Source organism: Nicotiana tabacum, chromosome 11 (genome assembly GCF_000715075.1).
Source record: "Nicotiana tabacum cultivar K326 chromosome 11, ASM71507v2, whole genome shotgun sequence".
In the NCBI taxonomy this organism is placed as follows: domain Eukaryota; kingdom Viridiplantae; phylum Streptophyta; class Magnoliopsida; order Solanales; family Solanaceae; genus Nicotiana; species Nicotiana tabacum.
Genome location: NC_134090.1, coordinates 106,998,551 through 107,010,278, shown reverse-complemented (window position 1 = coordinate 107,010,278; position 11,728 = coordinate 106,998,551). Strand labels below are relative to the sequence as shown.

At 39.1% G+C, this 11,728-nt stretch overlaps 1 long non-coding RNA gene across 1 annotated transcript; it reads left to right on the top strand.

Annotated features, from left to right (window-relative positions):
- The first annotated feature begins 8,168 nt into the window (after positions 1-8,168).
- LOC142166336 (uncharacterized) lies at positions 8,169-11,364 on the top strand. The gene is made up of 2 exons (XR_012696672.1): positions 8,169-8,963; positions 11,129-11,364. It is a non-coding gene; the product is annotated as an uncharacterized LOC142166336 (long non-coding RNA).
- Positions 11,365-11,728: the final 364 nt, after the last annotated feature.

Genomic DNA, 11,728 nt, shown 5'->3' with positions numbered 1-11,728 from the left:
GGATTAAGCTCATAAGAGAGCTGATGGCTTCTCTAAGTTATAGAAGGCTCAGTATAGCCTGAATGAACTCAAAAAGAGCCTAAGACTAGTAACATTTGGAATAAATGAAATGTTACCCTGGCAGTGGAATAAGGGCGTAATTGTGATAAATAGAGGATGAAGTTTGGGCCTTCGAAAAGGGGAAGTTCACGAATTATAAAAGATTATAATACCCATGTAAGTTAACTTAGAAGGGAGCTAAGTTTCAGTGGACCGATGCTTGCGAACGGAGCTTCCAGGCATTAAAGGACAGATTAACTTCAGCACCGGTTCTAGCACTCCCAAAAGGGACTAACGATTAGGTTATCTACTATGACGCTTCAGATGTTGGATTGGATTGTGTGTTGGTTATTGTCGTTGGTCATGTGAGTCCATTGTCGTTATTCATAATTATGGTCCTATGTGTCGTTGGGTTATTAAACTTATACTAGGAGAGTTGGTAGTGGTGTTGTTACAGATACGACCTTGATGAAGTTATATAGATCATGGGGAGTTGAACATTCGAGGATGAATGATCCTAAGGGAGGGGGGAGGATGTTACATCTCGCATTTTCGTACGTTAAAATTTCATTTTCAGTTAAACGACATAAACTCGGGGATGAGATCACCTTGACATTAACGTACTTACGCAATTTATAACAAGCGATAAATAAGTATAATGAAGGACAAAGGAGTATACGGATTAAAGAAAATGAGTTTCGTTGAAAATGGACAATTTGGAATAAAATACGGGTCGTGTGATAATACCCGATAATTAGGAAATAGTACCATACAAGGTACCATATGACCACGGTACTATAATATATAAAGTATATATGAAGTATTTTAAAAAAAACAAAATTTTAAGTAATTCGTGGTAATTTTAAAATTATGCAGGTAATTAATTAATTACCGAGTAATAGGACATTACCCAGTTAACTAATAAGTGGATAAAAAATTAATATCCCACCCCCCACCCCACGTGGCAAGAAGCCACAAGATTAAAATAACTAAGTAGCCACTCTTGCTAGATGGATAATTAGGAACATGACTAAGACAATTTAAGTCTTAGCAAATAAGTCTTGGGATCATTTTTAGAGACTTGTTAAGCAATTCAATAGAGGGACATATTCTGTCTTTGGTTTGATACCAAAGACATTAGAAGCAGAAGCCTTGTTCCTTCCAACATTTCAAACCAAAAATATGATTTCTTCCAGAAAGTTCAAGGAACCAAAATCAATTTCGTCCGTGAATTTCTAAGAAGTAGGGGCAAATTTTGCTCAATTAACAAGGGTTTTCCAACGGAGTATTATACGGAGTTTTCCCTACTCCAGGTATGTTTAGACCCTCCCTTCTTTCTTTTGTTATGGTCCAAATTATACTGAAGAAACGAGCAAACACATAGTTTCCATAAACTACTCTATTCATAGAATTATTAGGGGTGTCTATATTATTGATTCCCCATGAAAATTATTATTACTTTCTGTTCATGGGTCTCAAAATAATACGCAGTTGAAAAAATTTATCAGGAAGGAATATTGAGATTATTACGTATTTTTCATGCATTTCATATATGTGCATTGACCCATGACCAGATGGCGTTATATACGCGTATATATGTAAATATATGTATATAAGATATGGGAAAAGGCTATGGCGTTATATACGCACCACCACCTGATCAGCTGGTATATGTTGATGATGTTGCCCATAGTGGCTGAGAAGATATGATGGGATGCCCTCAATGACTTGATGATATTATGTACACCCATACCTATACATGGCACAACATTTATATGAACATGCATGGCATTATGAACGTTTCAGAATTTACAAAGTTATTCAGATTTTAAGATGTGTTTTTGTATTCTATGTTTCATCTATGTTTTTACGTACTAATTTTCATGCCTTACATACTCAGTACATTTTTCATACTGATGACCTATTTCACGGGGCTTGCTTTTCATGCCCGCAGGTGCAGGTAGGCAAGCTGATGGTCCCCCTCCTTAGGATCCCTGATCAACGAGAGTTGGCGTGCTCCACTTGATTCGGAGCTGCTTTATTTTTGGTACGATACATTTGTGTGTGTATATATATATATATATATATATATATATATATATATATATATATATATATATATATATGTATATGGGTATGATGTGGCTCAGTCCTGTCTTTGTACAATTATGTTTCTATTAGAGGTCTGTAGACAGTATGTCTAGTTGAGTTGTATGTGGCCTTGTTGGCTTTCAGTTATTGGATGTATAGTTGTCTATTGCAGCCTTGCCGGCTCACCCACTGTATTCTGCATGTATACGTACATATGACTTGTTGGCAGGTTTCCTTCATATATGTTACCTTCGTTATTCAACAGATGACATATAGGTTCATATCCTAGACGCATGCTTAGGGGTGTTTGATAGGTAGGACTCAGGCACCCGTCGCGGCCCATCGGGTTGGGTTGTGACAATTAATATGTTGTCCTTATAATAATCCATTAAGACAAGCCTCACCCAAAAGTACATCGGGTTTTCCATAATCCCAACAGACGCAACCACGATTGTGTGCACTAATTTTGGAGAAATAAGTGCCAATATGCTAATCATTGTTGTATAAATAGACAAACCTGGATGGGGAAAGGGCCTAACCTATATTTTGTTTTGCAGAAAATGAGGCATGAAGTCCCCAGATTCGGCATGGTTGGTATCATACCTTCACTTTTGCTAGATTGGTGGAGGGATCTTCCTTCAAGTGACAAAAATCATGTGAAACGAGTCTTAGAGAATTTGCCTTCTCTATTGGATCTTCAGCAAAACAAAATGTTGATCGAGGCTGCCACTATGTTTTGTAACAAGGAAAGGGCCGTGTTCCGCTTTGGGGATATAGAAATGACTTCTCTTCTAGAAGAAATAGGGGGATTTGCTGGGTTGCCTTGGTTTATTAGCGCCTGAAAATTGCACCACTAGAGGATTTTTTAATATGATGGGGCTGAAGAAAAATGATGACTTGGAGTGCCTGAAAAACTCCTACATACCTTTTGACTTCCTCTATGAACGATACGGTCACACTAGCTCTTACCGTATTTTTGATGATGAGTTCTCAATCACCTCTTTGGCCTGGGTTCATCATAGAGTCTTCGTGTTTATTGCGTGTTTCTTGGGCTTGCTGGTATTCCCGATCCAAGGGGATAGAATCCATACCAGGCTGACCATGGTGGCCAAAACTTTCATAGACGGGATCGAGGGGAAGACGTATACCATTATCCCTATGATCATTGCAGATATGTACCGAGCCTTGGAGCGCTGCCAGAAGGGGCACCTATTCTTCGAGGGTTGCAATTTGCTGCTGCAGGTTTGGTTGTTATAGCATCTCCAAAAGGGTCAATACCGTCAGGAATTTCCACGAAGGCCATGGAATGACCACATAGCCTTCCATAATCCAAAAAGAATGACTTATATTCCGAACATGTTTGCTCAACCTAAGGATGTTGTAGGATGGGTGCCGTTTTTCAACAAGTTAACTGAGGACCAGGTTCAGTGGATGTTCGAGTGGTTCCCTACTGACGAGTTCATCATCAGATCCAGGGATATCCACACTTGGTATTGATTGGGTTAAGGGGCATATACCCTTATGCTCCCCTCAAGGTTATGAGACAGGTAGGCAAGAGATAGGTCATACCACGAGTCGCTAAAATGAGTCACTTCATAGCTGATTTTCGGGGTGACGCCATCCCACATAAGAATGAAGCACAACATATGTAGACTTTTAAGATTATCGTGGAAAAGGATACCATCAAGCCGGAACGATATCATGCGGGTCACTCATACCTTTAACCCTCATGGTTGGATGATAACATAGCAGGGATCTTCGAACCAAGGGTTGGTCCAGGAAATAGGGTCATAGACGAAGTTGTCGAAGTAGAGGTGAAGTATAACAAGCTAAGAAAAAGAGTTCGTGAGTCTGAAGCTGAGCATATGGAGAAGCATAAGGTCGACATGGATATGATCAACGAGTGGAAAGAAAGAGCTGTTAAATCCAGCGAAAGGTTGGAATATCTAGAGTACAACCTGATGGAATTGGAAGGGAAAATAAGAAAGAGAGTCACCGATTGCCAGAACGCCGAGGGAAACGAAGGAGGACATTTGGGAAGGGCATTCTTACTGTTGAACCTGCGTGAACTGGGGGAATTGATCGACAATAGCATTCAGTCTAGAGAGGGTCCTTCTGGGACCAAGTAGATTAGGTTTACTTGCTTTTCTTTTAAATGTAATAAGGCCAAGTGCCATTAGTAATATTATCTTATTTAGTGTCGTTTGGGTTGTCTATTTTAACATTAATGAAACGAGGCAATTATTTCCACTAAATTTTTCTAAATCTACTTGTCGCTAGGCTTGCCTTGGGCATAACGAGGCTCCCAAATTAGGACACAAATTTACATTCCCACAATATGTGTTTAAATGCTGCAAACATTTCAGAACCCTTACTGACTTGTTTACCTTTTGTTTTTCTTTATTCTTTATTCCCATCCCCTAAGGTTGGTTCACACATACTGGCATCATTAGCATATCACACAAGATATAGAGTCCTTCTACCTCCTCCTCCTCCAAGTAATACAAAGAGAAAATGGAAAGCTAAAATGGATGACTTAAGTGGTATTCGAAAGGAAAATGCGAAGAACGCGGAAACTTCAGAGGGTTAGAGTACTCCAACACCAAATGATTTGGTTTTATGGTTGGAACAAAAGATACTGGAGTTACAGGGAGAACTTGAGTAGGTCCGCAACTTAGCAAACCTATCCCTCACCCTGAACGTCCCCGATATCAACCAACAAAATACCAAAAACCCAGCACCTCCCCAAAATACACCAAACCAGCATCCACAAAACCCTCCCGCACCGCATCAATATGCAACTCCACCTCCAAATCCCAATCCCTTACCAATACCAACTCCACCACAACACCATTATCTAACAATCCAATACCCACCAACCGCTACCTATCACACTCCATAGAATACACCACAACCCATTCCCGATCCTCAAAACTCAACCAACGAACACCACTATACCCAAGTCCCTAGCACTCACCAAAACAACCCTATATATGTGGAAACCGTACCTCACTCTACTCAACTAATCTCCTATGCACCAAAATCCACTGAGAAGGACCTGCTCATCAACAACATCATTGAAGAACTCAAGAAATTGACAAGTCGAGTACAGGGTGTCAAAGGAGGCAAAGGAATAGAAAGTTTGAATTATGAGGATTTGTGCATTCAATTGGACATGGAACTACCGGAGGGTTACAAACCTCCCAAGTTCGAAATTTTTGATGGAACAAGTGATCCCAAGGTTCATTTGAGAACTTACTGTGACAAGCTCGTAGGGGTCAGAAAAGATGAAAGGATCCAACTAAAGCTCTTCATGATAAGTCTTACTAGAGATTCCTTGTCCTGGTACATAAGCCAGAACCCTAAGAAGTGGGTCGATTGTCTTAGTATGGCATCAGAATTTATGGACCGGTTCAGGTTTAATACGGAGAATGCACCGGATGTCTTCTACATCCAGATTTTAAAGAAGAAGCCAACTGAGACCTTCCATGAGTATGCTACCCGGTGGAGATCAGAAGCAGCCAAGGTCAGACTAGCACTAGAAGAAGAACAAATGAACAAGTTCTTTGTCAGGGCACATGACCCACAGTATTATGAAAGGTTAATGGTTTTGAGAATCACAAATTCTCCGATATCATCAAACTCGAAGAAAGGATTGAAGAAGGTATCAAAAGCGGAATGGTGACAAATTTTGAGGCATTACAGGCCATGAACAAAGCATTGCAATCAGGAAGCACATCAAAAAAGAGAGATGTTGGGGCAGTAATGGTGGCTCAAGATGCAAAATCTCCACTCACATACCGAACACCTCCACTTACATACCAAACACCTCCACCCACATACCAAACACCTCCACCCACATACCAACCCTTATCTGCCAGATATTCCCAACCATCCACTACCTATCACATATATAGCTCCCAACCATCTCATTTTCAGTCACCTCCGACTTGCCAAAACTACCCAAGACCCCGACCTAACTTTGATCGCAAACCCCTAGATAATATACCGCGATTGCTGAACCCATCGACCAACTGTATGAAAGGTTGAAGGCCGCTAGTTACATCACTCCTATTCCTGCTGTGGTAGTGGAGAACTCATCTCAATGGGTAAACTCAAACAAAACCTGTGCATATCATTCTGGTATGAAGGGGCACACCATCGACGAGTGCCGAACATTGAAACATAAAATCTAGACATTGATTGACAACAAGGTCGTACAGACAAAAGAAGCTCCACCCAATGTCCGCAACAATCCTTTCCCAGATCATAGGGGCGGTGGAATATATGTGATAAAGATGGATGAAAAATGGGATCCTAATGGATCAATCGGGCTTATTCGAGAAGGCGATGACTTTAAACTTGCAGTCACACTCACTCCTATTGTAGTATAGACATAGTCACCAATCGAAGTTGAGGTAGCCGCATCAGTTCCATTTGAGGTAGAGGTAGCTCCACCTGCAGCCACACCTATTCCATTTGACATAAAAATGGCCACACCTTTCATAGTGACATTATCAACCACACCTCCTTTCGATTCAAAAGCAATACCCTAGGATTACGTTGCCGAAGCTAGGCGAAAGGGAAAGGCAAAGTTGGAAGAATCTGATGCTGCACAAGGAATGACAAAGGATGGAAGGGTCTATACACCTGAACACTTGGGAGGATCAAGTAAGGAGGCCACTACCAAGCAACCTGTCATTGAAATAGAGCTGGATGATCTTTGGAGGAAAGTACAAGCGAGGGAATACTCTGTCATTCATTATTTGAACAAAAGCCCCGCTCAGATATCCATCCTATCACTGTTGCAAAATTCAGAGGCGCAGAAGAATGTTTTGATGAAGGTGTTAAATGAAGCTTATATACCCAGCAATATCACATGCGGAGAGATGGAAAACATGGTAGGGCAGGTGCTGAAAAGTCATAAGATAACCTTCCATGTGGATGAATTACCTCCTAAAGGGTTGAATCACAACCGAGCATTGTATATCACAGTACAATTTGAAGACAAATTCATTGCCAAAGTCTTGATCGATGGAGGTTCAAGCCTCAACATTTGTCCGTTGGCTACTTTTGAAAGATTAGGCAAAGGTTTCCCTGAAATACGGGCAGGAAATATGAACGTGAAAGCCTTTGATGGGTCTCAAAGAGCCACGATTGGGGAGATTAATCTTTGTCTATAGATGGGGCCAACTTGGTTCGATGTTGAATTCCAAGTGCTTGACATATCAGCCACATACAATCTTCTGTTGGGAGGACCTTGGAGACATGCCACTGGAACTGTGGCTTCCACAATACATCAGGCCGTGAAATTCGAATGGAACCATCAGGAGGTGATCATTCACGGAGATGGGAGTAACCCCATTTACACCAGTCAAACCATCCCGGTTATCGAGAATAGAAGAAGGCTGGGAGGGGAAAATTATCACCACATTGAACATGTCAATGCCATTGAGAAAGACAAATGGTGGAGTAACTAAATAGAAAGCATACTAGCATGGTCTGGGTATGAACCCGACAAAAGGCTTGGGAAGAATCTCCAGGGCATTAGCAAACCAATACAGCCGAAACGTGATGGTTCTACCTTCGGGCTCGGATACCAGTATACATGGCAGGAGTATGATGAATGGTCGCCTCCATGGCGTGGACCCTATTACCCTCTCGAGCAACCAGTGCCATATGTAGACATGTGATTTATGACCCTCCCCAAGATTTTTTATATTTTAGCATGTAAATATTTAGTTTAGGCCTAATATCTTTATTTCAACTAATTTGACTCTTTTACTTTATTTCGTCACAAAAAAATAAAAATTTCAAAAAAACATTTTAGTTTACGTATCTTTCATAAATTTAAATTAAAAAAAATATACAAAAATAGTACCTTATCTTTATTTTCATATAATCTTGAAAACACAAAAAATATTTTCATGTTTTAAGATAGTTTAGTTTAATAAATTAAGATTAGTTTTATATTTTTATATCATAAATTGTATATAAATTTAGAAGGAGAAATTAGTTTTGGGTTGGTTTATCCCGTCTTTATGAATTTTATAGTTTTTTGTTAGTCTTTGGCCCAATATTAAGGCCCAATAATACAAAACCCATACCCCATTAACCTAAAATCCCTTCTATATAACCAAAAACTAGTCTGAAAAATACCCTAGACTTTAGGCCCTAGACCTACGCCTAAAAAACCTTACACTCTATCAGATCCCTACCCGCCGTCTTACAAAGAGGGGCTCCTCGATCTGCTTCTCCAGAAAAGGGGCTACAACCGCAGGACCCTAGTGAAAAATCCCAGCCTTTCTCTTCATCTTCCTCACAACAACGACCCCAGCGATGCTCCTCTCTAAGATCGGAACCAGTCGACCACCAAACTTGCCAGAAAAACTCCAGCTGACATCGCTCCCTCACCACCATAACTGGCCAGAATCTGACGAGCATACACACACATACAGCAGCAGGGAACAGACAAACATGAGAGGTAAATGAGAAATTCACAAGAACAAAAAAAATCTGGGCAAAAAAGGATTAAAGAAAAATGGGGGGTTTTGGCTCTTTGATTTCGACTTTTCATTTTCTGATTTTCAGTTGCGTCTAGCTTTGTTTTTTCTTTCAAATGCAAAATACGCAATGAAATTTAGGCTGTTCTTTTAGTTTTGTTTTCCGAAATAAAGTTTGAGTTGAAACAGGTGTTTGATTGTTGGAATTGCCATCCGATGTGGGGTCCACTGGTTTTGTTCGAATTGGATTTGTTGTTTTGAACTCCATTCGTAGTTGCAGTATTCTGTCCATGAACCACCAAATTAGATTGATTGTAAGACCATTTTCAGGTCCATATCCTTTCATCCCTCTTGTTAGTCAATGAATATAATTCTTTATTTCAATAAATTTGAATCTACTTATGATTTATTTAACCATGGTTAGCTTCATTGTTATTTTGTTTAATTTGTTTTCTTTAAAGTTTGTTTTATAAGATATGTTCAATATGAATGAAGACATCAAGTTGAATGGAAATGACAAACAATGAATTGTTTTGAATCGTGGGGTTGATCAAAAATGGGTTTGGGTCAATTCATTAAATTGATGTTGGGTATGCGGGTCTAGGCTCGAGGCAATCTTATTGTTTTACTTTTAATTCATTTGGGGTTCGCTAGGAGCATATTTAGGCCGACCACACCCGGGTAGGTGAACCTTTAGGCGTGTTTCGAATTTATTATTGTGATTATGTACACGTTCGCATGACATCATTAAGGTTTCTAAAATAAACATCATAGCTGGCTTTAGGTGCGACTTAATCTATCATCATGATTGTGTACACGTTCACGTGACATAATTACGATATCTAAAAAATTAATTGAGGTATGCGTTCGCGCAACTTCGGACAAACTTTCTTAATAATAAATAAGCGTTACTAATATTAGATACGTTCGCGTGACATGATTTTTGATGCGCCGAACAAATGGGTACACGTACGCGTGACTCATTTTAGGATGATTTTTTAATTGAAAGAGGTAAATGCACATAGGTTCTAAAATAAGTAATTAGACAATTTGATTAAGCCAAGTATGATCAAAGCGACCATGCTAGAACTACGGAACTCGGGAATGCCTAACACCTTCTCCCGGGTTAACAGAATTCCTTACCCAGATTTCTGTGTTCGCAGACCGTAAATAGAGTCAAATTTCCTCGATTCGGGATTTTAAACTGGTCACTTGGGACACAATAAATTATCCCATGTGGCGACTCTGATTTTAAATAAATAATCCCGTTTCGATTGTCACTTATATTTGAAAAAACTCTGTTATACCCTTCCGGGGGTAGTGAAAAGGAGGTGTGACAACTATGGCGACTCTGCTGGGGAGAAGAACCTAGAATCTCTGGTTCATGGTTCAAGAATTCGAGCTTGTTAATATGATTTTTACTTGGCTTTATTTTTTGTTGATATTACTGTATTTTGTGAACCTTTTGTGCTAACTGTTGTCTATTTACTACTTTAATATTATTTGAATTGTATATAACTGTCTTCTTACGTCACCCCTCTGAGTCTTCTTAAAATGGTGCACATGTTCGCGTGGCCCGCTTTTTCTGTAGAAGTTATACCAAAATAGAACGAGGCTAGGCCAGCAACAAAGCCGAGTAGACTTCAGTGCTCCTGGTACGCTGTCCCCTCTTCGGCTCGAGTTGTCCACTCGGGTAAGCCAGGTCAAGAACAGAACCCAATGTTTTAAACCTAGAATAACATAACTTCATGTCGTATCCCTAGTACGAATGTTTGTTTGCATCACGTGCATTTGACTTAGGGAACTCAACACAGGGGTTGGGTCCATCTAGGATAAGTGTATCCCAAAATAAAAGACAATCCTGATGCATCATAATGTGCTACATGTTGCAATCTTCAAGGGTAAAAGGGGTCATTTGACGGACCAATGAGGTTTGAGGGTAAATGAGAAAGAAAAGAGGTTGAAGTATAATAATGAGGCAAGTAGGGCCCAATTATAATTTTCTTTGACACTTTTTCAAGAAAAAAACAAAAAAAAAGGAAAATGAAAAAATCCGAAAAGATTCTGCACTTTCCCCATCATTTTTTCCAAAATCAATAAAATAAAAAAAAGAAAAAGAAGATCCAAAAAGATTTTACATGTGTCATCATTATTCCAAAAAAAAGACAAAAAATATTTTTTTTCTAAATGTGTTGTTTTTTTCAATTCTCGCCCGTATCCAATCTGCCCGAACTACACATAACTGATTCTCATTTTTCGGGGCATGATACGTAGGCAACCCACATAGGGTCCGGTCTTCCTAGTAAATCTTAGGTTCTTCACTTCGCGGGGTATTGGCCAATCTTGTATTTTTAGCCACTTTTAGCCATATAGGTTAATTATTTTAAAAAAAAATAGCCTTAATCGTGTCTTGCATGTTGTCCAACAGGATGTGTTATTATCTCACATAGTGTTCTAGGTCTTTAACTTTATTTGGTCTTAATTTTCTCATACAGGTGTGGATCTACTTACCGGGGTTTGGGCATGACAGACGCCCTAGGACCATCCAGTCAGAGTCGCTCATTTAGGAGTTTGCTTAAGGAGACTGTTGTTCTTTTTATGTCATCTTTTACTTTCAAGTTTTGTATAGTAATGTCGAGTCTTTTGTTATTCTACTTTCTATTTTGTATTTGAAAAAGTTGTTATAACTCAAAAATACAAAACAAAAAAAAGATATTTTTGTGTTTTTATATTTCCGTTAGAATTTTCTTTAGAAATACTATTCCTAGAAATTAAAAAAAAATAAAAAATTTTGAGGTGGTTTTTCCTTTAGAAAATTAACATCTAGAACTCAAAAAAAAGTGCTTTTTATATTTCCTTTAGTACATTAAGACTAAAAATTCAAAAAAAAAGAGAATTTTCTTTTAGTACCTCTTTTAAAGTTTTCTTTAAGATATTAATTCAAAAAATCCAAAAAGATTTTCTCTTGAGGTTCTTTGTAACGACCTGGCCAGTCGTCTCATGAGTTACCGCTCCGTTTTCCCCATTTGTGATTTTTTATGCTTTGTTGTCCGTGTTATGTGGTATCGGGTTGGTCGGATCGAATCCGGAATGAT